The 27,276-nt window shown below is 44.8% G+C and overlaps 1 long non-coding RNA gene across 2 annotated transcripts in view; it reads right to left on the bottom strand.

Moving 5' to 3' along the window:
* Positions 1–27,276, bottom strand: part of LOC111738205 — a 93,905-nt gene that overhangs the window by 32,100 nt on the left and 34,529 nt on the right. Inside the window, exon 4 of one of the 2 annotated variants that reach the window (XR_002779767.1) lies at positions 2,262–2,329. The exons of the other annotated variant lie outside the window; for it this stretch is intronic. This is a non-coding gene — a long non-coding RNA (uncharacterized LOC111738205). The remainder of the gene's footprint in view (positions 1–2,261; positions 2,330–27,276) is intronic. 2 annotated transcript variants of the gene reach the window in all.

Raw genomic sequence — 27,276 nt, forward strand, 5'->3', positions numbered from 1 at the left:
TTCAACTCTCAGGAACCCAGTGCCTCTACCTGCATGCCCTAAGGCATAGCCAACCTGAGCCTGCTGCAAGTAACTGACTTCCCTGAGGGTAAGGGAGAGTGCAAAATAGCACACAACTGAAAACATTTAAAGTTGAGTAGGCATCTCAGCATTCCTCAGCCGGCCCAACATGGAATTTACCAGGAGTCATCATTCTTCTGGGGCTGGAACCTGCTGTCCTGTTTGGAGACACTTCATTTTCCTACCATAAACTTTCTTTCATCTCCTCTTTTCCCTTGCAAGGCCCTGAAAACTCCATTCCTCACAAGCTGCCAATGGACATTTCTCTGATTCACTCTAGTTTGTTTGTAAAGCAATTTCGCTCCTGATAAAACTTCCTCCTTCCGGACTATATGAGATGGGAGTGCAGAGTGAGCCTTCTCGTGAATAATCAAAAAAGCCTATTTATAGTGTTTTCTTAAACAAAAGAACAGTTTTCCTTTTGTCAGGCACCCTTCTTACCCTGACCTGGAGTGTAAAAAAAGTGGCTGGAGGCATTTCTGTTTTTAAATAGCAATTTTTCTCCTTGCTATTACACATATGCAATGTACAGAAACCCCTGGAAATTCCTCGTTTTTATTAAAAATTCCAGATGGTGCAGCAGAGATTTCAGACACTGTAGCTTCTGTTAACAACAGGAAATTAATAACCAAACTGATTTGTAATCATTGTCATCTGGATTGGTGACAATCCATGAAATAAAAGAAGCAGGGTAACAGTGTTTGAGGCACAAGATATGGAATCAGCAAGGCCTGGGTTTGAATCCTGGATCTCCCATTTATTAGCATTTATTAGCTGGAACACTAGTCTGGGAAGTCACCTAACCTCTCTGGTCCTCAGTTTCCTCACATGCAAAATGGAGAAATAACAGTACAGTCAGTTCTACCATAATGTAACATGCATTCCTAAAAAGCACCACCACTATGTGTGATATAATATAAAAATATCCTTGTTCCTGGCACAGAGTTCCTAAAACCCTTGAGATTTCTTGAGTGATAGGAGAGTCTTTTGTTATTCATAATAAGCCCCTTTCAATCATACCTGAGTTTATGCAGATTATTTTAATAAGGTGATTTAGGATGGAGCCCTTAGATTGTCTCAGGATGGGACTGGTCACCAAAAAAACCAAGAGATTAGAGAATTGGAAATTTTAGCCCCACCCCCCACTTTTCAGGAAGCGAGGAAAGCTGGAGATTAAGCTCTAGAAAAATTCTTGACAATGAGATTTGATGAGCTTCTGGGCTGGTGAACACATGGAGGTTCCATGCCCCATCCCCATACCTTGCCCTGTGCATCTCTTCCATTTGGCTGTTCTTGAGTTGTACCCTTTACAATAAACCAGTAAATGTAACTAAAGTACCTTCCTGGGTTCTGTGAGGCATTCTAGCAAATCTTAAGAGGGGGCCAATGTCAGTCAGAAGTATAAAGCCAGGGACACGTGACTAGCATCTGAAGTGGGGGCTGGCTGCTGGGACTGAGCCCCTAAGCTGTAGGTTTGAGCTAACTCTGGGGAGTCCATGTCAGAACTGAATTGAATTGTTGGACACCCAGCTGGTATCCACAAAATTGGAGAATTGGTTTTTGGTGTTGGAAAACACTACAGACTATGGATAAACAACGTGTGGTCTATACATACAACGGAATATCATTCAACCTTTAAAAAGAGGGAAATTCTGACACATACTACAACATGGATGAAACTTGAACACTTTATACTAAATGAAATAAGCCGTTCACAAAGGGCAAATGCTGTACGATTCCACTCCTATGAGACACTTAGAATGGTTGAATTCATAGACAGAAAGTATAGTGCTGGTTGCCAGGAGCTAGGGGCAGGGGAAGAAATGGGGAGTTGGTATTTAATGGATACAGAATTTCAGTTTTGTAGTATGAAAAAAAATTCTGTGAATGGGTGGTAGTTACGGCAGCACAACAATGTAAATGCACTAAATACTAGTGCACTGTATAGTACTTAGAAATGGTTAAGATGGTAAATTTTGTTATGTGCATTTTATCACAATTTTTTAAATTAAAAACAAAAGAAATCACCACTTTGCAAAACCCACAGGGCCAACGGAACCATGAAGTTAGGTCACAACACTCAAAAACTTCACTGGTGACACGTTAAAAAATCAAAAGCAACCTAATAAAAAGAGTAGCACCGTTTCACATGTTAAGTAGTTAAGATACACATAAACACTACCAAAAGCATAACGCTTTACCTTGAAAATAAAAGACCGTTAGTTTGATTGTGGAGGCCAGTGTCAGAAGGGTTGCAGCTTGTGAGTCCCTGTTAAGTAGTGGAAGGAAGGTCGTCAGAAATGAGAAGGAAAGTTCTAGCCCTAGATGTCTGCCTCATGACACATGTAACGTGCAGCAAACTGAGGAGCCTGGTAAGTTTTGAGGTATGCATGTTTGTGCTTTGTGTATTCATTCCCACATGGCTTGTTTTAACTGGGTGCAGTAGTGGGCTCATCTGGTGTTTCTCCAACAGGAAATCACACATAAGCAAGTGCAAAGTTAATTGTACCCTCAAATTTTTCCCTAATACATCTATGACATTGCAATAAATCAACATTTTCAAAATAAGCACAATAGAAGAATTACTGTATGATAAAATTTCTAGGAGTTCAGAACACATCACCCCCAAGACATGCCTCTGTGGTATATGGATTATTTTGAGTTAAATACAACCAAGACCTTGTGAGCTCTAGAGAAACTGTCCCCCTTTAACTACCTAGAAGAATTTGAACTAAGGGCTTTGCCTGTAATAGGAGATTATCAGAGATAATCTTTTTTTGACCTACCTATAGGGCAGAGCAAACTTCTAACTATAAAACATGTGCTCTTCTCATCTTCCTGCAATGTCCCTTTGAAGCCTCTAAGGTACCTTACTTCGTCCTTAGCTCAGAATGCCAGATATACTTCATTTTAACTTTCCGTCTTTGAATATTTGATGTATGAGGGGTCTCTGACTCTCTCGTGTATTTGGAATTCCCATATATATGTATGTAATTAAATTTGGTTATTTTCTTTTATTAGCCTGTCTTATGTCTATTTGATTATTTAGACCAGCCAAAAGAAACTTAAGGGTAGAGGAAAGTTTCTTTCTCTCCCACAAATTATAACAATGATTATGTGATAAAATGCATATGAAACTTTTAATTAATAGTGCCTAGGACATAGTAACTGCTCAGAAGTAATGTTAGTGATTGTGGTGGTTGGGACAATGGCTGTGGGCCCATGATTATTCTTCATATTGTTGCACCAAAGAGAGTCACCCAGAGCTGGACCAAGGGAGACCGCATGTCCATTTTACAGATGGCAAAACTGAGGCCCAAAGAATCTGGAAAATCTCTCAAGATCATGCAAAAGTCTGGTACAAAGTGGTTAATTAAAACATATATATTTACTGATATAGAACTTGCATTGTGTTCCCTGGGTGCCTGGTCCAATCACTTTGCCCAGATCAACAGAGCTATCAGAAAAATGCTCTCCACCTTTGGGGAATTTGAGCCCTTTTTAAAAGGCAAAGGCAATGGGTAAAACTTTCAGTTCTGTCTGAAAAAGCAAGACTAATTTTTCTGGTGGTTCCTATTAACTTGAAAAGAGCAGATCTGCCCATCAAATGGCATTTTACCAGCTGATCAATTTGGTGTCATTCTCATTGAATTAAATCAAATTGAAATGTAATTCCCTTCCCAGAACAAATCCCCCTGCAGGGACTCGCTGCACAGAAGTGTTTGACCTTGTGCTGACTGCCTAGAGGGCTTTCTAGAAAGCCGGAGGTATGAGCAGCGTCTGCAGAGCTCACGCCCTGCCTGGCACAACCCTCTAGGCTAACTTCTGGGCTTGACTGCAGCATACTCCTAGATCAATGGAGATGCCCAGATAGCTTCTGATGAGCCCTGCTGGGGCATGGTCAAGTACCAGAAGGTGGGCTTACACCTCAGAAAGTGAGTTGGCATATACAAAGGAGCAAGGCAGAGTCACAACACAGAGAGCCTTTGTACAAATGAGGAAAAGCCTCCCCTTCCAGGTGGAGCAATTACAAAATGGTACCCTTCATGGTAGAAAGAAGGTGCTTCTTCCTGTAGACTATGGCAGCCCCACATCAGGGTGTGAAGGTTGATGAGTAGTAAGTTCAGCCCCTCACACATCCCCAGACTCAACCTATCCAACCACAGGCAGTAGTGCTAGTCAGCTCCCCACTGGGGCCAGCATAGAAGTCTCAGTGCTGAGGAGTTCCTAGAGCAGAGGCTCAGCTCTGGCAGAAAACGGGTATGACTCAAAGTATCCGGTGGCTGCTGGCTGAGCTGGCTGCAGTTGTTTCCACCAAGTACTGGGAGACCCTATGAACAAGCCCACAAATATTTTCCTCCCGAGAACTCTCCATTGAACCTAAGGTTGTGCAATTCTGACCTGTGGCCCTCCTACCTTTTATCCACCCATCCATTCCTTGCCTTGGGAGCCAGAAAACCTGGCATCAAATCTTGGCTCTACTGACCAGATGACCTTAGGCCAATGACTGAAATCTCTCTGAGTTTCAGCGATGCAGTAATAATACCTATTAGCAGCATATGAGAGTGAGTGTGCAACCCAGAAACAAAGATGCCTTCTGGTTTAGGTTAGTAAAATCCATGCAGAAGGATGAGCTATGCCATCTGTTGGCATGAACCAAGAGATGGCCTGAAAATTTGACAAAAGAATTTGGGAAGACCCCAAACGCCAATCATGGTATGGTCACAGGGAGACAAGACAGAGGGGTGATAGTAATTGAGTAAGCAGAAACCTAATTAACTAAATCAGTTGGCAAGACTGTGTGAACAGAGACAGCATGCCTAGCCTGGAGCAGAGATAAGGGGAACCCAAGGAGCCAGAAGCTGGCCATATTTATTCTGTGATAAATTCACAAAGTTGATGCCAGGCTCAGAGGCCTCTTAGCAGCCAACCACTCAGCCTTCTCTTAGAGACGTTGACCTCTCATCAACCCTTTCAAGCCGCAACAATCCTTAGTCCCAAGGTTGTTATAAGGATTAAATAGCAAAGTGCCTGGCACATAGCAGGTGGCAAATGAAATAACCTTCCCATCTCACTCCATTCCCTTTTTTCCTAGAATAATAACCAGTGTCAAATCTTTCTGGCCACACAAGCATTTCCTCCTGGATTTTCCTGACATCCCTGCTCTTCCCAACTCTGGTGTAGCTATCCTCCCCCCACGTATGCATCCATCATATTCCTTTTCTCTATGCCCAGTGGTGTGTCACTGCTATTGTCAAGGAACAGCCCTCTGTTCTAAAGCTAGTGGGGAAGGCAAAATGAATAAAATAATCTCAGAATATCAACTCGCAACTGATGTGTGCTATGAGGAGAGGTAAGAACATATGTAGTGGATGTTGTGGTGTGCCCCCAGACCTCCCTTCAGGACTAAGGCACTTATTCCCCCAACTGCCAGGAGTGTTAGATGTGAACAGCTCTCACCTGAATCTTCCCCAGGAATTGCCCTCAGCCTTTAAGAGCTGCCTCTACAAAGGTCACACCCTTCCCTGGAAGCAATCACATCCAATGACTAGTCCTTGCATCCCTATTACCTTAAGATGGTAACTCTGAAGGACCATCCCAGCTCCATACTCCTCCTGGGATGGACCTTGACCTTGTTATGTCAGAATCAAAGTTCATCTCCTTCTCCCTCTTCCGTGGTTATTGTTCCCATAGGCGCTCTCCAGTAAACTACCTGGCCATGATTCTCTGTCTCAGCATCTGCTTCCCAAAGAACACATCTAAGACAACACACAAAAAAGGGTTGATCTAGTTAGAAGGGTGGTGGCAGTGAGTGGAGGTGTGAGGGTCACAGAAAGCTTTCCTAATGAAGGTACATTTAAGCCGAAATCTGAAGAGCAAGGAGTTATCTGGAGGAAGAATGTTCTAAGTAGAGGGAACAGAATGGGCAAAGACCCTGAGAAAATAAGGCGGTTTAAGGCCGTGTGGCTGGAATACTGAGAGTGAGAGGTATCAGGAAAGAGAGATGTGAGGATGGAAATGTAGGCATGGGCCAGATCAAGCAGGGTCTTATAGGCCAAGTTAGGTTACAGTCTAACCAAAAAGCAAACTCTGATTCATGAGTGCATAGTCTGCTCAGGCTGTCATAACAAAATTAACAACATATCATAGGCTGGTTGGTTTAAACAACAGAAATTTCTCTTCCCACAGTTCTAGAGTCTGGAAGTCCGAGATCAAGTTGGGGCAGAGTTGATTTCTTACAGATGTCTGCCCTCTTGCTTCCTCTTCATGCGGTCTTCTATGCATAAGTTTCCCTGGTGTCTCTCCTTTGGGTCCAACTTCCTCTCTTATCACTCAGACTGGATTAGGACTTACCCTAATGACCTCATTTTACCTTAATCACCTCTTTAAAGGCCCGATCTCCAAATACAGTCACATTCTGAGGTACTAGGAATTAAAGCTTCAACTTACAAATTTGGAGAGGATACAACTCAGCCCATAACCATGATTTTTTTCTCTATATAAGATCCTACAAATGTATAAAACCTAAATCTCAATAAATTAATAAGTTAAGTAACCATCCTTGTTGAAAATAAAAAATAACATTATATTGGACTAGCCCTAGGAAAAACAAAATATATGGTTGCCATATATATAAGTCTTTTCAACCACATCCTCACCAGCACCCTCCACTGCCCCTGAATCTGCCATCCCAATCTCCACTTTTCATTCCCAGATCCTTCCATCCCTTCTGCTCCTATCCCAGGCTGGCTGCCTGCCAAGTACTGCTGGAGAAAATCAAATAGCTGTGCTAATCCATTCCATTACAAATTCACAGTCTCCTACTTCTTCTGGGCTCACCATTGCCCTGCAATCCCCCTGTCCACTCCTGGTCTAGTGCTCCTGTTCTGCTCAACAATTGTACTAACCCTTCCCATCCTGTCAGCCCTGTCCACCGATCCCTACCCCTCACTCTCTGAATACCATCTGTCCTACCTCTCAGAGAAAGAACAGGTCAGTTTCTTTCCTCATCCCCTCTTAATTTTCCCAAAGCTAACTAGAAGAAGCCACGTGGTATAGATGAAAGAAAACAAGATTTGGCTCCAGACAGACAGTCCACCAGGTAAGACTTTCCTTCTTGGGCAAGTTCACCTCCTTGCAGTTCAGTTTCTCTAGCTGTGAGAGAAGGTTCATTGCTTCAATATGGCATATTACCATACTTGGAATAACATCCAGACTTCTCACCATGGCCAGCAAAGGTGGCCCTATGTGGCCTGACTCTGTCTACTCTGACTTCATCTGCTGCTCCTCTCTCCTTGGCTGAGCTGCTCCAGCATCATTGTCTTTTGGCTATTCTTGGAACACGCCAAGCTCATCCCCACCTCGGAGCCTTTTCACATGCTATTCTCTCTGCAGAGTCTTGGTGTGACTCATTTACCCACAGACAGTTCTCAAAAAGGCCTTCCATGATTACCTCCATATAAACTAGGACCTCCTCCCATCTTTTCTAATCTCTTTAGTCTACTTTACTTTTCTTGGTTACACATCACTTAACACTCTCTGAAATTATATTTCTTTGTTTCCTTGTTTATTGCTTGTCTCCCTCCTCACTAAATCTCAAGCTCTGGGAGAGCAGTAACTGTGTCTTGGTCACAGTAAACTTCAATGGTAAAACAATGCCTGCACATAACTGTTGTTTATCAAGTTTTATTAAATAAATAACAGAAAAGATCTAAGAGGGTTATCTAAGGCTATTGTGTGCATTAATACCACTACCATCACTCCTTCGAGAAACAATTACACCTACTTTACATCCCAGTTCTAATATTTGTTGGAATGGGAGCTGCCAGCTACCTTCTGACATGATATTCCCCTTAGCCAGTGATTGTCAAGGAGTGGGAGCATGACTTGCTCTGAACCAATCAGAGTCTTTCCTCATATATTTCAAAGTACAGCCAGGAAAAGGGTAGAATTTCTCCTGAGAGGCAAAATGGTGAGGCTGGGAGCAGTTGGTGGTCTTTTCCCACATGACATGAAAAAGAGACTGATGCCCTGTCAACACAGCCCTTCTTGTAACTCAGACACCTGAGCCAATAACCATCTCATTGTCTAAGCCAGTTTACATTGTGATTCTGTCACTTGCTACCAAAGACTTCTGCTGTGAAAAGTGAATCGATGTATGCCAAATGCCTGGAACAGTGCCTGGGTCAAAGCAGATATACAGTTGTTGTTAGTTCCCTTCACACTACCCCTGTAATTTCATCCTTCTTTGCCTCCTCCCTTCCCATCTCAGATGGGGTGTTCCTTCTCCTGTCCAAGGCGACCCCCACCTCCTCTCTACTCAGAAACCTGCTCCTTCACATCCTCAGCTGGAGAAGGCAGAGGTCATGCTTATCTTGCAGGAAATAAAGAGCCTGTATGAGGCAAGGGCTGCGCTGGCTCATCTCACATCCCTCTGCTCCCAGCACATAGTATGTGCCCAAATACCTGTCTTGATGGCAGAGTCAGAGCTGAATAGAATGAAGCTTCAAGCTCCTTATAAACCAAAGAGAGCTCCATTAAATGTGTAAAAAGGGAAGGGCTGTCTGTATGTAAGGGATTGTGATTGCGGTTTTAATAGCCAAATAGATAACTCTCATCATGAAAGGAGCCTTTCTGGAGTGATGGATGGCTCTGAGGCCCCAGAGGGATGTGGGTATTTCTCAAGTCCTCCAGTCAAACAAGTTAACTGCATAACATTTCTCTCTCCATAGCAACTGGCTTGGCCTCCTCTGTCAGGACCCAGCACCTGTGCCTCTGAAAGCCCATCAGCTTTCTGCAGCCCACCATTCACTGGGCACACTCGCTACCAGCCCCCATCCCTGTCCATAGGAAGAGAAAGGACCAACTTGGGGAGGGGCACGGTGGGGAATTCACAGTCCACGTGAATGAGCCAGGCCATGGGCCTCCTGCAGTATTCTACTCAACATCTCCTGGTTTCTGTCAACCTCTGGGAGACCAAGGGGGCGGGCTCACCCAGTGAAACTGAGGAAAGGTGTGGGAAGCCTCCTCAGTACCAAGAGCTGAGCACTTTTATTGTCCCGATGACCCAGAGGCAGGTCATCTCATCCTGGTTGTGGAGATGAGAAAACTGAGAAGGTCAGTGAGGTGAAGGGACCAACCCCAAGTCACAAGCTAGCTAGTTGCAGGATCCCTTGGACTTGTCAAATGCCCAAGCTTGTGTTCTTTCATCCTTATGATCCTGCTTCCTTTCCAGCTCCCCACTTCATCGGTGAGCATAGCAGGACTAGAAGTAAGAGTGAGGAGCTGGGCATCTCACAAGGAGGGAAGGATCTCAGCAGGCCCCTCCTACTGCTTCCAGGCTCCATCTAAAGAATGCCATAGGTGCCTGGGAAGACAGACACCCTGACGCCTTTGGATATCACCATAGGGAGGTAGTGAAGACAGTACATGTAGGCAGCTCCTTCGAGAAGTCTGACAAGGCACAGAGAGAGGGATATTTTGTCGGATTCAGGCAAGCCACTTCAGAGAAAGGAGTCTATGGAGATGGAGAGGCTGAAGACATAGAAAAGAGGATTATTCATGGTATGAGTTCCCGGGAGCAGGGGGAGGCAGGAAGATGTAGGACCTAAACCAGGAATCTGAAGAGTTTTTCTGCTAAAGGCCAGAGAGTAAATATTTTCAGCTTTGCATGCCATACAGTTCTTGTCACAACTATTCAAATGCCACTGTGGCGCAAAAGCAGCATAGACAATGCATAAATGAGTGAGTGTGGATGTATTCCAATAAAACTTTATTTACAAACACAGATAGCAGGCCAGATTTGGCTCTGAGCTACAGTTTACCAACTCTGATCTAGAGAGCACAGGGTGCAGCAGGCACTGTGTGAGGAGCAGCAGGCTTAATGTACTCAGAGAGAAGGGAGACCTCGTGCATCAGTGCAGAGCCATCCACAGTACAGGCACATAGTAGGTGCACACTGAACACTGACATGAACCATTGGACTCTGAAGCAGGAGGAAAGAAGTAGGTAATGGGTAAATTTAGAGAAATGTTGAGATAGCTCAAGTATGATGGTCTTTACCCTTCAAAGAGAGAAGAATAAATCTGGCAGTATAGACTTCCATGTCAGGCAGACATAGAGCCCAGTGACTCCAAAATTTGTGCAATTCATTAATGCAACCTCCTCCCAGAGGTGGAAGGTCTCTAACGTGGACTGGAATACAGAGATAGGAGGCAGCTTTGAAATCTGCTGATAGCACACAGCTGGGGAAGGGGATTAGGTTCAAACTGATATAACAGCCCAGAGCTCTGGGCCAAAACCTCACAGACTGAAGCCAGCTGGTCCACTAGCCCAACACTTTCAAATCACTGGACAGGCAGAAGCAATGATGAACTCCTCCACCCAGAGAGTGCCACACTGGGCTGCTGTGTAGCTCCAGCAAGTTTTTAGGCTGAAAGATGAAATGCTTTGGTTTCCAGGCTGCCTGCTACCTGTGGCCTGATGAGGCTGCACTCTTTCCCAAAAATTCTTTGCTCCATGAGGTCTACAGGGGTTGGTTCTGATTTTTCATATAAGAGCCCCTAATATACTGAAAGAAAAGGAGGAGGAACAGGGAAAGGATGTGAGTGATGTCTTAAGCCCCTGGGGACCCTTGAAGAGACTTGAACCTAGGAGATTAAAGGACATAGTAATACAGGGATAGATACCTCTGTGACAGGTGACATTAGTCACCAGTCTCCCTCCACTATACCATATATTTCTACTTTGTCTCATTAAATCTGCATAGTGGCTCCTACAAAGTAAATAATATTCATCCTCATTTAATGGATAAAGACACTGAGACTCAGAGGAAAGGAAGGAATTTGCCCATAGCCACACACCTGATAAATACCAAAACTGGAGTCTGTGATTTCTGCCAGGCCCTGAACCACACTATCAATGCCAGGTTGCTCACCCAGATGGTACAAGCCTAGCATGGGTGATTTCCCATATCCCTGGTGTCTGTCACTCAGTGCTACTTTGTGGAGTGAGGGTTGAAACTCTAAGATGCAAATCCCTAGCTAGGTTCCTTCAGCACCAGATTTCATTCCTACTTGGGCTCAGCTGATATTGTCAGCTATTTCCCCAGGGGCACTACTGACTGATGGGGGAGACAGCAACCTTGAGGAGCCCAAAGCCTGGGTCACTGAGAAAACGGTGAGTAGACCAGGTGGCCAAGTGCCCTGCCACGGTTAAAACATAAAGAAAGGGGAGCCCAACTCTCATCCAGAACCTGAGCTTCTGCTTCCAAGGATGGTTTCCCTTGACTGAGCCTCGATGTTAAAACCATCTGCTCCAACTCGTTTTATGAACTTTATTAAAAACTTACAGGAAGATGGGAGCTGAATGCTGGTTCAATTAGGAGAATGTGTAACGTGTTGAACCCCATGAGTGCTAATCGAACCTGGAGGAAGTTCTCTGGTGACCAGCCACAGAATTCTGGCCTCAACTTTGACCTGTACAACATATTTATTAACGACCTGGTTGAAAATATAAAGGGCCTGTTTACCAAATTTGTAGCTGATTAAAAAAAAAAAATAGATTGCAAAAGCATCAACAGAATCCAGACAGCTCTAGACAGCCTGGACTGATAGGCTGAATCTAATAAGATAAAATAAAATAAGATAAATGTCAGGTCTTGAACTTGGCTTCAAAACAATAACTGCTCAAGGACAGAATTGAGGTGGGCGGGACAGCAATGGGACTTAGCAACAGCAGGTTTTAATAAAACTCGGAACAGTCATCACAGTTCAATAAAACTCTGCACAGTCAACATGGCTATGACGCTAAAAGAATAATCCAGGATGTTCATCACAGAGTTATGTATAATAGCATAACACTGGGAACAATCTAATTGTCCAGTCAGTATTGTTCATCTATACAACTGACAACTATATACCCATTAAAAATAATAGTGGCATAAGAATCTATTTGATGACATGCAAAAAATATTATTAAATGAAAAACAGTAAGTTACAAAGCAGAATGTGCAGTTTGAGCCAATTTTTATTTTTTAAAAGGGATTTTAAAAAAGCCGTAGAAAGATACACACTAAAATGGGAACTTGGCAGTTTCTGGATGGTATTAGGAGTGACTTGGGGATCTCAGTAACTGTGTAAAGTTTTTGAAAGTTTTAGAAAGTTAATGCAGTAGAATTCTAGTGTCTAAACAGTTGGAGAAATAAGTCCTACTCTCATTTGGCACAGCCAAGCCTGGGGGCTTGAGTCTAGTTCCAGGTGCCTCCCTTTACAAAAAAACAACTTAGTTTGTGATAGATGGTGAGAGTAAACACTGAGTGCTTAGTGTGCCTGGAAGTTGGTTTAATCAGTTATCTCATTCAATGGTTTTTCTAGACAAGGTTCATTTTATAGACAAGGTTCATTTTACAGACAAGGTTCAGAGAGGCTGAGAAACTTGCCCAAGGCCACACAGTTAGTGAATAGAAGCACCAGAATTTGCTGGGGACATTAGATCCAAGAAAAGGAGACAGACAATTTCTTTGAAAGTGTTGATAATGCTGCTAAGCATGAGGCATTACGAGCAGACCTTCCCTAAGAATTCTTAAGGTCAGGGCTGGCCAGCAGGGGTTTTAACTGACTAAACGTCCCTAGTCTTCTTGGGAGAAATTCAGAAGGCACCATGGGAACTGAATGCTAGGGCCTTTAGAACTGAATTTTAGAACCCCAGACTCTAGAATTAAGACCCTCTCTCATAGGTGAAGAAAATTCAACTCTCAGGATTGGGGAAATCAAAGAACATGAGATTGGATTGAGAGAGAAAACTAGGAAAGTTAGCACAGGTTGATGTTAAAAAATTAGTCACATCCCACCTCAACCCAGCCCAGCCTCTGGGAAGCTTGGTTCAGCTTCTCATCAAGAACCAAAGGACCTAAAAGGTCTGTCACACCTTGGGTACCAGCCCACATGAGGTCAGCCAAAGGGTCTGTCATGCCTTAGGAAAATCTCTGTTTGGGGAGGAAAACCCGTGGCAGTGGGCCCAGAGAGAAGATCAGCAGAGCAAGGTCATCTGCAGTCCTGGGAGAGGGGAAGCCAGTTCTGAGCGCACCTTTCCTCCTAGATGTGACTGAAGCTAGCACGCTGGGATTGGGGCCTTTAAATATCCTCTACCATCTTCTTGAAAACACATGGGTTGTTTGGAGGAGCAAGAGATCTGTTCAGTGTGAACCCAGAGGGCAGAGCCAGCTTTAGCATGGAAGGAACAAGAGAGGCACATTTCAGCTCCCAGCTGCTGAGGTCCTGCAATGGAGTAGCACCAACCTCAGAAAGTGGTGGTCTGTCTCCCTGGCGCAGGTATTCCTGTGGATGTCATAGGCACTGGAAGCCGTTGTGCTCTGAACTTTGAAGGCATTGAGGGTCAGAACTTTGGGTTGGCTCAAAAAGTACATGCTCAAAAAGTTATCGACTGAATTAATTAACTAGTGAGAATGAAGGGTTAAACCAGATAACCACCAAGGGCCCTTTCAAACAATGAGTCTATGGTCTACATGAAATTTGTAATTAATGTCTATAAGGTCCTGATTATTTCATCATGACTCATTTTTTCCTTTGTCCATGCCCTCATTGAACCCAACTGTAGTCCAAGTAGGCAGATCACCCTATACCCCTTCCAGTCCATAACATCTCACCCTAGTTGCTTCACCTTGAGGCCCCACATAGCCCCCCATGAAGCTATCATGCTATTAGGCTGCTTACTCAAGGCTCAGAAGTTGTTCATTTGGTTCTTTCCAACATTTTATATTTATAATGTAGTTAGCTACAAACTTGAGAATTCAAATATTTGCTTTCCTTCTTGGTTATTTCCTTGGAGTCTGCTTTGCAAAAAGAAATTATTTGCCCAATTAATGACCAGCTCCTCTAGCAGATTTGGGGCCTTAAACTCAAGTTCTTCCAGCTACTATACATTGAAATGATTTCCCAGCCCCTGAGCAAGTAGACTTAGAAACTTCTAACTCAGACACTTAGTTGTGCTAGAACATCCCAGAGACGACTTAGGATGGGGGAACTCAGGGTTGTTCTTCAACTCATCTCTACCATCTCTGAGTCACAAGAGCCAGGATGAATGTCTTCCCCCTTTACACATCCTTTCTTGAAGCTCTTCTGATACAACACCACTGTCTGGGAGATGGATCCCAGGAGGATGTCTCCTGGCACAAAATGGTCCTGAAATCCATCATTTATTTCCTTTCTTCTTATAATTTGTCAGTTGTGGAAACGTGGGAAGACTGCAAAATAAGACAGGCACTCGGGCTTCTGTGAGAGCGCTCAGTTCAAACAGTAAGGTATAAAGGCCTCAGACACATCATCAGGAAAAGTGAGCAGGAAACTGTCATGTCCGGGATTCCTAACCCAGTGCAAACAGTCACATCTGACTCTGCTCAGAAGAGTAACCTGGCCAAAAATCTAAATGGTTTCCTGGCACTTACAAACCCTTTGGCAAGACAAATGATTTCTAGGACCACCGGCAGGGTACACATACATACCCATCCTTCCCCACCTACCCAAAGTCAGCTATTAGCATGGCCTTATTACTAGTTTAAAGGCTGCATACTAGAACCCATAAGGTGCCGGAATGTGCTGTGCGGACATCTGTGTACTGATGGATTGCATGCATTGCTCAACAGATGGGACCGTTACATATGGGGACGTATTCCCCCATCTGAGGCAGTGAGCTTGGGGGTGCTGCCCGTCCCCTGCCTTCCTCATCCTGATACCTTCTCAGGTGTTTACTTCATTACAATTTGTCACACAAAAGGTTTTTCTTGCTGTATATTCCAGGCTAATTTTAGAAATTTATTTTCACCTTCCGACATTGATTCCTAGTGCAGCTTGCAAGCTGCCTGGAACAAAAAATCAATGGTGACAGCAGCGGAGTAGGCCCAGTTCTTCATTAAGCTGGAGCTCTGAGCAGCCCCAGCTCTGTCTCCTCCCTCAGGACTAGCTCTGGGCAAAAGTAGGCAGCTGGTAAATTTTTCTGTGGTGGCTTGGCCTTTCTGTTCTGAGCCCTTTCAGTCTGCCTGCTCTCCCTTTCTCCTTTACCAAAACTGACTCCACGAAACATAGGAAAGGAGACGGGAGAAGAAGTGATCAAGATCCACTGAATGTTGCCAGACTCTAGGTGAGGCAGTTTTTATGCATAGTCCCATCGAAGTCGACTGATCTTTCTCAGAGGCTGGTATCGCCCCCATTTCACAGAAGTGGGTACTGAAGCACAAAGGGATCTAGATGCAATCCAAGTGTCACATAAATAGTAAGGGGGAGCTGGAATCACAGCCTCTCTAATTCCAAGGCCCATGATCTCTCCATTGCACGCCATTACACTGATCACCACCATGGAACGGAAATCTAAGAGAAGGTGTTTGGGGAGCAGCATTCCCAGAGACACCGAAACTGTCCTTTGCCCTGCATCCCACAACCCCTGCTCAGCCAAAGGTTCTGCTGAGTTCTGCGCACAGGAATTGGCCCTAATGAAGTCTCCAGGGACATTGGGCTGTGGTTCTGAGCCTCAGCTCCACCTCTGGGAGGCAGCAGAAGGGGCCAAGGAAGTTCTAATTGAGAATTCACAGATCCCAGAGCAGAACTGAAGCCCTCTGGCCAAAGGTCATCCGCAAGAAGTGCAGAGCAAAAAGGGGATGCTGGAGATCTTTGAAACTAGTTTAAAAGAGCAAGGCAGGAAGAGAGACAGTGAATTCTGGAGTTGAGAAGGAGGTAGTGCTAACGGAAGTCTAGGTCAGCCCTGTTCAGTACAAATATAATAGGAGCTACATATCTAATGGTAAATTTTCTAGTAGTCACATTTTATAAGGTAAAAAAGAAACAGGTGAAATTAATATTAATAATATATGTATTTATCCCAACAGATCTCAATTTCAATATGTGGCCAATATAAAAATTTATTAATGAGATTTTACCTTTTTTTTATACTAACTCTTTGAAGTCCTACATGTATCTTACACTTGCAGGACATCTGAGTTTGGACTGGTCAATGTCAGGTACTCAATAGCCACATGGGCTAGATCCACGGTTTTTAAAATATGTTCCGTGGAATCTAGCCGTCCTCAGAAGTGTTCTAGGGGTTTCCTAAATGTTTGGTTTTAATTTCATTTGCATGAATTTTAACTCTTTAAATTAATAATATATATTTTTAAAAATCACACTTAGGTGTCCCATCTCAAATTTTAACACACTGAAATCAATCCACAGGAAAACTTGTATTTGCAGTTCAGAGGAAATATTAATTTATCTTCTTATAGAATAAGTTTGTGCTAATAAAACATCTTTTAATCTGTTTTAAATAGTGGTAATATATTAGATTTCAGTGAAGCAATAATAATATCAACATTTACCACATGCTAAGTGCTTTACAGGCATCGGCTCACCAAATTCTCACAACAGTCTTTGAGGTGGGTTACATTACTGAGGAAGGTACTGAGACTGGGTTGTTCGACAGCTTACTCAAGGTGGCAAAAAGCAATGTCAGGATTCGAACCCAATACTGACCATCTAACTTCTGAACCAAAGTTCTTTAAGAACTAGCTACAGTTAAAAACAGAACAACCCACCGAGCCAGTATAAATCCTGAGCCTTATCAAACTTCAGGCTACCTGCTATTGACTCCCCCCTGCGCCCAGGCTCACAACCTACATCACTCACCGTTTCTGTGGGCCCTTGCACACATGCAAGCACACCATGCAGCATTCCGTTTAGTTCAACACTTACTAACACTAGTACATACCAGTATTAGCTGCAGGCCCTTCATAGCTGAGATAATGTTCTCTAAATTTTGCTTAGCTCCCAACCACTGGGGAGAGGTTGAATTTTATTCTGTAAATAATGTGGAGCCATTGAAGGGTTTAAGCAATGGAGGGTGTGACAAAGGAAGATCAGATTTGCATGTAAGAACATTCATTCCGGTAGTGGCAGTGAAGGCAGATTGGAGGGTGTTGGGATTGCAGAAAGGAAACCAATTAGAAAACTGCTAGAGTAGTGATAGTAAATATGAGAGGGGACCACAAATGATAAAACTACTGGGTCTTGGTGACTGGGTAAACCATTGAGTGGAGGCAACAGAGAGAAAGTCAAGGATGACTCTGGTCTCGGGTTAGAGTAGTTGAGTCAATGGTGGGACCATTAGCAGAAACAGAAAGTACAGGAGGAAGGAATGGGTTGAAGGAAATGAGTAGACACAATGAGTTTAGATTTTGATATTGGAGTTGACATTGTAATTGACTGCCCAACATACACTTAACTCCTCTTCCATCTATCATAGAAATGCAGTCTGAGGAAGTCATTCCAGATCCAAGAAGGGCCCTGACCCATATAACTTAATCAGGATGAGCCCACGACCCTTGCCAATGACTAATTTGGAGCATGGGTCTAAGCAAATGATCATGCAGCATTCACTTTGTGACTTATTGGTGTTGAAACCATAAGTTGACCCATTCAGACCATAGGAAAGCATCTTTCTTCAACAGTTGGGAGAGGAATGCTCTCCTAATAAGAACTAGGAAACTCTTCCAACTCAGGAGGCTGGGGATGTGGCAATTCTGGAAGAAGAGTAGAATGGAGGGATTGAAACACCTGGACCCTGGATGAACTCATAGAGCCCCTGGAATCAAGCCACCCAGAAGCTCAACCTATTCTCTTATGTGAGGCAATACATTTTCTTATTGCTTAAGCCACTTTGAATACAATTTTCTGCTACATAAAGCCACAAGCTTCCTACCCGATATAGAGAAGTTGAATTGAGGTGACCCAGTACGCGGAACTCCCTGGAGTTGTGCGACACAGCATCTCCAGGGTGATCTTCCATCTGAAGCTCAGGAAAGAGGTCAAGCTGGAGATACAGATCTGATGACATCAGATGAGATGTCAACTGAGAATGCAGATGAAACCGACCAAGGAAAGCACACGGAATGTGGGAAGGGAAGATGAGCAGGGCCAAGGACAGAACTCTGGGAAATACTAGCATTGGGAGGGCTCTAAAGAAAGCAAAGGAGTAGAGAGAAAGTGAAGTTCTGAATGTGGGGAGGAGACTGAAAGAATATGGCCAGAGAAGTGGGGAGAGAAGAAAAATAAAGAAATAAGAGAGGAGGGATGGGGCAACTGCTGAATGTGAAGAACGTTATAGAAAGAGACAGGGACAAAAGAGGAATATTAATTAAGTGGTAGGCCAAGCTGCTTTCAGAATGAGGCTCATAAATACAGAGGCTTAAATAAAATGGAAATTCATTTCTCTCCTACATGACAGTCCAGAAGGAGAGATGGTCCAGAGCAGTGGGAAGTTCTTTTCCATGAGGTCTCAAAGGATGCAGGTTTTTTTCTATCTGGTTGCTCAACCACTCCATAGGGTCTTACCATTGTCCATATAACTACAGCTGGCTCATCACTGGCATTTCTGCGCTCCAGCCCACGGAGAGGGGTTTCCCTTTCCAACGTTCAATACGAACAGCTTCTATATATGGATGTGATCTGGATGCAAGTTGCACACATTCTTTTGGCAAGAACTGAGTATATGTTACACCTAGCTGCAAGGGAGCCTGGGAAAGCATGAACATCTGGGGACACAGCAAGCTCTGACACTAGGTACCAGAAAGTTGTGGTAGGTGCTACAGGCGACTGACTACCCCTCTGCGCCTCAAGTTTATCATCTAGGCTCATCTGCATGAATATCGTAACCAAGTCAAATGGATAATCTTATGGATAAAGTCTGAGGATCTAATATATGCATGGTGACTGTAGTTGACAATACTGTACTATATAATTAAAATTTGCTAAGACACTAGATCTTAAGAATTCTCATTAAAAAAAAGATAAATATGCCAGGTGATGGATGTATTAATTAAATTGATTGTGGGACTCCTTTCACAAAATATATGCACATCAAATCATCACATTGTACATTTTAAATATATTATAATTTTATTTGCCAATTATACCTTGATAAAACTGGGAGGGGAGGGAGAGGAACCTGGAAAGGATAAGAAAATTTTAAAACTTTAATACAGAGGGAGAAAATGGATAATCTTAGACAACCTTGAAGAATTTCAGGCTTACAACACTTCAGCCGCCACACCTTTGCCCACTCAGGAGATAGCCTCACAGCCCAGTTAATGCAGCATGACTGCATGCTGTGTCCAGCCCCATCCCCTCCCTGCTTCCTGGCCCATCAGCTGAACTCTGAAAATGCACACCAGAGCCACGCAGAAATCATCACAGTCAGGTGCTTTGCATTATGTAGGTCATGATTCCCTTTTTCATTTTTAATCTCCTCTTAGCCACGGACTTTCTTCTCAAAATTCCTTCCCCTGGCCTGACCTCCACTTAAAACTATCCCTTTATTTCTCTCCTTCCTTTCGCCAGTACAACCACCAACTTCTTCTGAAACCCCCTGCAATCTGGCGTCTGCCCCATCACTCAGCTGAATCTGTCACTGAGGTTGTTAAAGTTAATGGTCTTTTTCTCAGCCCTCTTCCTCCTCCACCTGCCTGGGTCTCATTAGACACAATTGACCACCCCTTCCTTGAAACTCTACCTCTCTTGGCTGCTATGATGTGCCACTCCACATGCCTGCCCTCCATCTGCTCCCTCCCTCTCTATTTCTTAGTCCTGACTCTGTGTCTTTCTTTCTGTTACTCCTCAAAGACAGACAAAGGCCTATGCGACTTCTATACAGGAGAGTCACCCTCCTAGCCTGGTGTAGTAGAAAAGACCTAACCTGGGCTCATATCTCAGATTTGCCACTTACTTGCTCTGTGACCTTGGCAAGAGATTTAGCATCTCTGAGTCTGTTTCCTCCCTGGAAAAACAGGGACACGAATACTCCTCTTTGGGGCTTTGTAATATCAGGCAAGGTAACTGCTTAACAAACAGTGCTCAAAACCCTCAGTGGCTTAACAAACATGTTACAGTCTAACAAAGGGACCAGGAGGTTACTATACAAAATTGTGCAGAAATTCGGTCCAGTGGCTCCACCATCCCCTAAGGCTCAGAGTCCTCCACTGGATTTTCTGTTTTAGCATACTACATAGAAAAAGAGTGAGCAAGTGTGTGGAACATTGTATGATATTTTTAGGTAACAGACACAAAAGTGGCATATGTTACTCTTACCCACATTCCATTGGCCAGAACTCAGTCACATGACTTGACTTGATAACAAGGGAGGCTGGGAAATGTAGTTGCAGGAGAAAGAGGAAAGGGGATTTTATGAACACATAATATCCTCTCTATCACGGGGTTGCTGTGAAGATGGAAATAGAAGTAAATCCTATGACCTTTCTGGAACATAGTAGATGCTATATGAATAGTAGCCATTAGTATCCATTTTTGTACTGTTTGCAAACTTTTCCAAATGTTTAAATCTGTACAAAGGCTGAGATAAATAGAGAGATTGAGGGAGCAGATAGAAATAAGGAAAGAAGCAACCATTGTGGACAGAAATGAAAGTGCAGGCCAGGTAGGGGTGTAGGGTTGGAGCAGAAGAAGGCAAGAGTGGGCAGGTGGTTCACAGAGAACAGGGAGCCCAGTGGTGATGAGCACCTCTGATTTCCTGACCAGCCCTGGCTCCCACCTGAGTCAGAACAGGCGCAGAAAGATCTGAGTTTCCTTGGAAACCATTTTTCTGGCCCTCTCTGCACATTATCAGCCAAGTTGGTTGTAATCAAACCCCCACGGGGCGGAGAATGAGCTCTCAAACTGCTGTCCTGGGGTTCTGTCCAAATTGCTTGCATTTCCTATTTAAATTGGTAATTTCCCCACAAGTGCTCCCCCTGCCCATCGTGAGATTTGTTGGGAAGGGGAAGATCTGGACATGCACCCAGACACAAGGTTCTTGGGAGTGCCTCCAAGCAGTCCTGAGTCCTCTGGCAAACCTGGGCCTCAGGACAGCCACAGGAGGCCAAGACCCTCATGGGTCCTTGGGCCCCTAGGAGCACAGAGGGAACAGCCAGGATGTTAGCAGTGGAGAAGGGCCTACATGGACCACAGCGGGAGTCTCCAGAATGGTGAGCATCACTGTCCAGACTGAATTTGGGAGGGACTGACCGTCAGACCTTTTTCAAGTACACACTTTCCAAAGGAGAGAGATGGGGGCTGGGCCGGGGCATCAGATAATCTTAAAGTACTCAAAGCCAGAGCAACAGGACAAGGGAGAGCTGGGGACGTCCCAGAGTATTAGACAGAAAGATTCCAGGAGGCTCTGAGGCCACTCAGTTCCATGTCTTGGTCACAAGCCAGCCCAGTCCCCAGTGGGACTACCAGAAAGAAGACTGGACCCGTGTCCCCTTTCCTTTCAGAATGGGCAAAAGGCCTATCTCGGACAAGGACACTCAGACACATCCTTAGCTAGCCACTTACACATAAGTGTGCATATGTGTGTACATACATATTGGAGATATCTGTATGTATCTGTAGATAGACACATACATGTGTACATGAATGTCATGCATACTGAGCCCCTTCCAGGCACAGCAGGCATGTTCATGTTCACAATGGACTTAGAGTCAGACTACAGCACACCCTGCACAACTACATGCGATGGCCTCTATGAGCAAACATGCACACTGACACAGTCCCACCAGCCATCACAGCACGATCACTGACTCACATGTGTACTCAGACACACACATATGAGACTGAGGAGTGGGGAGAACCGGGCCAGGGGCTAGACCCTGCTTTGCAGGTGGCTGAGCAGTGAGCAGCTTGGATTTCAAATTACTAGATAGATCCAAAGCCTTTTGGCCAAATTGAGTCTAATCCAGCTGCACCTGAGACCCTATTCAGCACACAGATACAAAGGTGGGGTGGGGAATATCTAGGTGGGGCAAGGTGGGACCTTCCTGGGTGAAGCAGGTTCCCAAACTGCGGGAGGGATCAGGGACCAGGAATAGCCCCTAGAGGTGGCCTTTCTTCCAAAAGTGAAGCTGGATGTTAAGGCCTTATCCTAGTGGAAAAGAACAGGTAAAACCAGGAACCAGCAATGGGCCTGGGCACCTACAGAGAGGGGAGCAACTGGGCTTGTGGGCCCTGGGTGCCCAGGGTCTCCCAGCTCTCAGATGCTGTATTCATGGAAGCACAACTGTACCAGCCCACCCCCACTGCCATGCTGGGCTCTGCATTCAGAGCCAGGCTGGTCAGGGTGAGCTCAATGACTTGACGGACAGGGCCTACAGGCTCTATCTAGAGCTTAAGGAGACGAGGGGAAGACAGACATCAACTGAGCCAGCCAGACCCCAGACTCTGCTGTTTCCTCTGCTGCCAAGAAGACAACTGGAAGACCTGTTCTCCACCTCTAGAACCTGCCCTCAGGGCCCTACCCCTAAGGGTCTTGGTCACACATGCTCCCTAGTCTCTCCTCTCACTGCATACTCCCTGGTTTCTACCCCGACTATAAGGGTCTTAGTCATGCATGCTCCTTGGTCTCTCCTCCCACTGCTGGGAGCTGAGGGCTGAGCTGCACAACTGAGGGGTGGGGAGCAGATGTTGTACTCTGGTGACCTGAGCGGCTGTCTCCACCGTTTTTCTTCCAGCCCCAGTTCTGAGAAGAGTCCCACAGAGCTTCACAGCCCACCTGCTCCTCTCTAAGCAGACAGGTGTAAGAGAAGAAATGAGAACTCCAGCAGGGCAGGCACAACCAGCTGTCTGCAGCTGTGACCCTCCACATCTTCTAGCAGAGTCTGCTGTGGCGAGGAGAGACAGGTGGGGTGAAATTTCAGAACACTCAGAGTTTTCCTACAACTCAGACACACTCTCTCTCTCTTTTTCTCAGTATATATACTACTCTCTCTGACTGGAACATCCTTCCACCTCCTTGTTTCTCAGAAAACTCTTATTTAGCCATCAAAACCCTGTTCAGGTATCCCCTCTTCTATGAAATCTTTCCCTAGCACTCTCCCTGTTTAATGAATTATTCATTCCTTCTTCTGAGCTACCTGCATTGTAGCATGCGTTGTGATTACCTATTCACTACAGGATGTCCGCCTTCCCCTCTTGACTATGAGCAACTTGGGGGTAAGAGCTGTGTGACACTTGTCTCTGTACCCCCAGCACCACCTCAGGATCTGACAGAACATGTCAGGAAAAGCACGGTGAGATAGCAGTTAAGACAGTGGGCTCTAGAATGAGCCAGACCGAGTCTGAATTCCAACTCTGCCTCTTTTAGCTCTAGGACTTGGACGAGTGGTTTCAACTCTCTAAGCCTCAGTTGGCCTGAACGTGAAATGAGAAGAATAAAAATAATCACTGTCTCATGGCTTGTCATAAGTAATAAATGATACAATGAAAATTGAGAGGTTAGCCCAGAACCTTCATTATTATCTACACTGTTGATTCTTTGCTAAAAAGTCATAATGACTCCTATACAGCCATTTCTCCTTGACATCTCACCAGCAAATGAATACAATTAAGTGTGATGAGTTCCATAACAGAGCAGAGGCGCCCTGGGAGCTCGGAGAAGGAACCACTAACTTTAGCAGCCATGTCTTCCAGGGGCTTCATTGGCTTCATCACCTTCATTGGCTTTGGTGTCAGAAAGTCCCAAGTTCAAATCCTGACTCAGAAAGTAACCAGCTGTATAAGCTTAGAGAAGTTATTTAAACATTCAGAAACTGAAACGTAATGGAAATTTAATTATACAAATAATAAAAAATAATGTTTGTCAGGAGGTGAGCAAGGAAGACTTCCTAGAGAAGGCAACATTAGACCTTGGCAAATGAATAGGAGTTTTCCAGGTGGAGAGGGGAAGCCAGGGAATCTCCGACAGAAGAAACAGCAGGTTCAAAAGTTTGTGAGCTGAAAGGATATGGTGATTCCAGATCACAGTGTATAAAGGGCAAGTGGCTGGAGAGGACCTAGAAAGAAAGGCAAGGGCCAGATTGAGACAGACCTAGAATGTCATGCTAGGGGGTTCCTGGCACACACCTCCAATGACAAGAGTCCCTCATCTAGGATGTGCCTGGCATGTACCGAGCGGTTCAATAGATATTTGTAGGAAAAACGAATGAGTTAGTGGCACTGAGACCCTGACTCCTGACCCTTTGTCTCCGCTAGAATTCCAATTCTGCTGTGAATCAGCTGCAAGGCCATGGGCAAGTCACATAACCTCTCTGAGCCTGTTTTTCATCTGAAGTTGGAAATGGGATGGACAGAGTCATCATGCCTTCAAGGATTTGTCTTGAGAGATAAATAAGAACCTGCCCTCAGTTCTTGCCACAATAGGCTCTCAAGTTCTAGGTCACAATTACTCTCTCTGAAAGTAACTCTTTTGAAAATAAATGACTTATTCCATCACAAACATCTTCATGCCAAGACCCATTCTAGGACCTTCTCATACATTCCCTAGTTTGGTCTTCTGAACATCCCCATTAGGAAGACTTTATGATCCCATTTTACAGATAACAAGCTCAAAGATGTTAAGTGATGCACCCAAGTGTGTACCTAAGTCACACAGCTAGTCAGTCAGATCCTGGACCCAAACCCCAGTTTTTCTCACTCCAAAACTTGCCGTCGCATTGAAGATGTTTTTAAGCAATAAAAGCCTTTTCTTTTAAAAAAATAAAATAAAATACGACATTGGTGGGACCTCCAATTTATAAAACAATGAAAAGCAGAGCTTCTGATGGAGCAGGGGCAGGATGCCCTGCTCAGTTTCCTCTGTGTCCCAATCATGCACCCAGACATCCTCATCCCGCTGACCCCAGAAGCTCCAAGGAGCAGAGACTCAAACCACTGCATTTCACTTCCTCCCGTCCAAACTGCACGGCCAAGAAACTTCCACAAAACTTGGACCCACCTATAGGCCCAATATCAGAAGACCAACTCCTGTGTTCTGCAGCCCACAGAATAAAACATATTCCTTCTGATCCCTATCCAGTCTCCTGATAAGCCAAGCTGCCACATCTTAATGTTCCTCCTGCTAAGGTGCCCAAGGGTCCCTTAGACATCTAGTTCCAACCTGCTAGTCTTTGAACTTGAGACATTCTAGCACCCAGTAGTCAACTTAATAATTCGGGGAGACATGAAAGGTGGTCTAGGCAGCAGTCAGAAAATCTGGATGGACGGGATGCTCTCCCTAAGGGCTCCTCTCCAGGAATGGCTGCTTGAATCAAAGAGTTAGGGATCATGGAAAATTCATTTGTGGCCACAACAGGATCCTGTTAGCAAGCTGTCCTGGGGATGGAAGGTGGGGGTGGCTCACCTATATCTCTATCAGAAGCTATGTCTTTAGATATTTAATAACCAGCTCTGCTTGGCTTAGCACTATCATTGCCCAGAACTGGGTTTTATCTCAAGGCCCCGTGGCCTAAAACCATGTCAGAGAAAGGCTGACTCCCTTGCCCTCTGGCCGAGGACAAACCATGGCTGCTGGAGCTTCAGCGAATCCCTGCTGCCCCTCTGGCCTTACTGTGGCCCTGCCTCCCTTCCTGAAAGATGGAGGTGCCATGGGAGGGCTCACCCTCCCTCCTCTCAACAACGCCTCACATCCTCACCCCCATATCAGAGGGAGAAAGGGTTCTTCTTCCCACCCAAGGGCAACACTACAGTCGAATTTCCATCCTCTTCACACTTCCTCGGGGATCTGCCTCCAAAACCTCTTCCTTGACTCTGGCAATGGACAGGCTCAAGAGTGTCCTCATGCTAAAGGAGGCCTTCCCAGGGTGACTCTAGCTTGTACCAGACAGATCTGGATTCAAATTCAGGTGCCATCACTTACCCGCTGTGTGACCTTGAGCCAGTCAATTCATTTCTGCATCTCGGTGTCCACATCTGTAAAGTGGAAATAATAATCACTGTCCAGAGAAAGGATTGCTGTGAAATGAGATGGTTGTGCCTGGAAAGGGCTGAGGACAGTGCCTGGCCTTTGATTACTCAAGGAAATTTTGTCATTATCATAAGTATTAGCTCATTAGTCCATCAAGTTAATGGTCTATCTCTCTTCTTCCCTTCATTAACAGACTTCTTATATTTCCTAATCACTCAACTCTCCCACCTTAGCCTATTTCAAACAGTGCCCCATCCTCATATCTCTCACCCAATGACTTCTTCCCAGCTGCCAGTTGAGGCATTTGTTGCTGGTACCCATCTGCCTTTTTTCTCAAACTCTCTCCTCCTTTGTCTCCACAGCTCACTCTCCTCGTTCTCCTCCAACCTTTATGAGCATCGCCTCCCTACATCCTTTCCGATTCCCCCAGAAAAGTGGCTGCACATGGTGAATCATCTGGGAAGTTTAAAACACCAAGGCCCAGCTCCGCCCTCCAGCAACTCTCATTCAGCGGGTCCTAGGAAGACCCAAGCACTGTCATGTACAGCTGGGTTTGAGAACCACAGCGCCGGATGAAGAATATGCCCTTGGCCTTTCCATATGTGAAGATTAACTTCAGCTTACAGAAAAAGAAACACACTAACGGTGGCTTAGATAAGACAGAAGTTCATGTCTCTTACGGGTATAGACTCTACGGGTCCAGATGAGTTTGGCAGGGACTCAGACTCCTACTGCCTCATGGTGCAAAACAGCTGCTCAATGTTCACATCCTTATTCTAGCCAGTAGGAAGGAGAAAGAAGCAGAGTGACAAAGGCAAGCAAGGATGACTTCCCCTCCCTCCTTACCGAAGGCAACCTAGCACATGGCCACATCCAGCCTCACGGAAGGTTGGGAAGTATAGTCTTTATTCTAGGTGGCTGAGTCCAGCTGAAAGTGGGGGGTTCTGCTTACTGAGGAGGAAAAAGAGAGTAGGTTCTGCGGTGCCCTCTTTTCTCTCCACTCTATTGTATCGCCATCCTAGGACCTCAGCCACTGCACCTGAGCGTTTCTCCCCGCTGCACCAGAGGCCCCTCAGATGCATTGTGTTCAGCTGGAACTCATCTTACTAAAATCCAAGAGGTGGCCAGGGTTTTTGAAATTACAGACCTGGCTCTAACACTCAAGTGACCATGGCTACGTGTCTGAGCCCCTGTGAGTCTTTGTTTCTTTATCTGGACATATTTTACATGTTGCTGGGAAGATCAAACAGGGGGCTTACATAGAAACGCCTGGCATAGTGCCTTGTATAAAGTAAGAGGTCGATACATGTTAGTTTCCTTTACTTTGCCTTTTTTCTCTCCTAGTCTAAAACAACCATTCCCTTCTCCATTCTGTACTGCCGCCCCAAAACAGATATATTTTTGGCCATCAGGCCTTAAGGA

Source organism: Pteropus vampyrus, unplaced genomic scaffold (assembly GCF_000151845.1).
Source record: "Pteropus vampyrus isolate Shadow unplaced genomic scaffold, Pvam_2.0 Scaffold36, whole genome shotgun sequence".
Taxonomy (NCBI): Eukaryota; Metazoa; Chordata; class Mammalia; order Chiroptera; family Pteropodidae; genus Pteropus; species Pteropus vampyrus.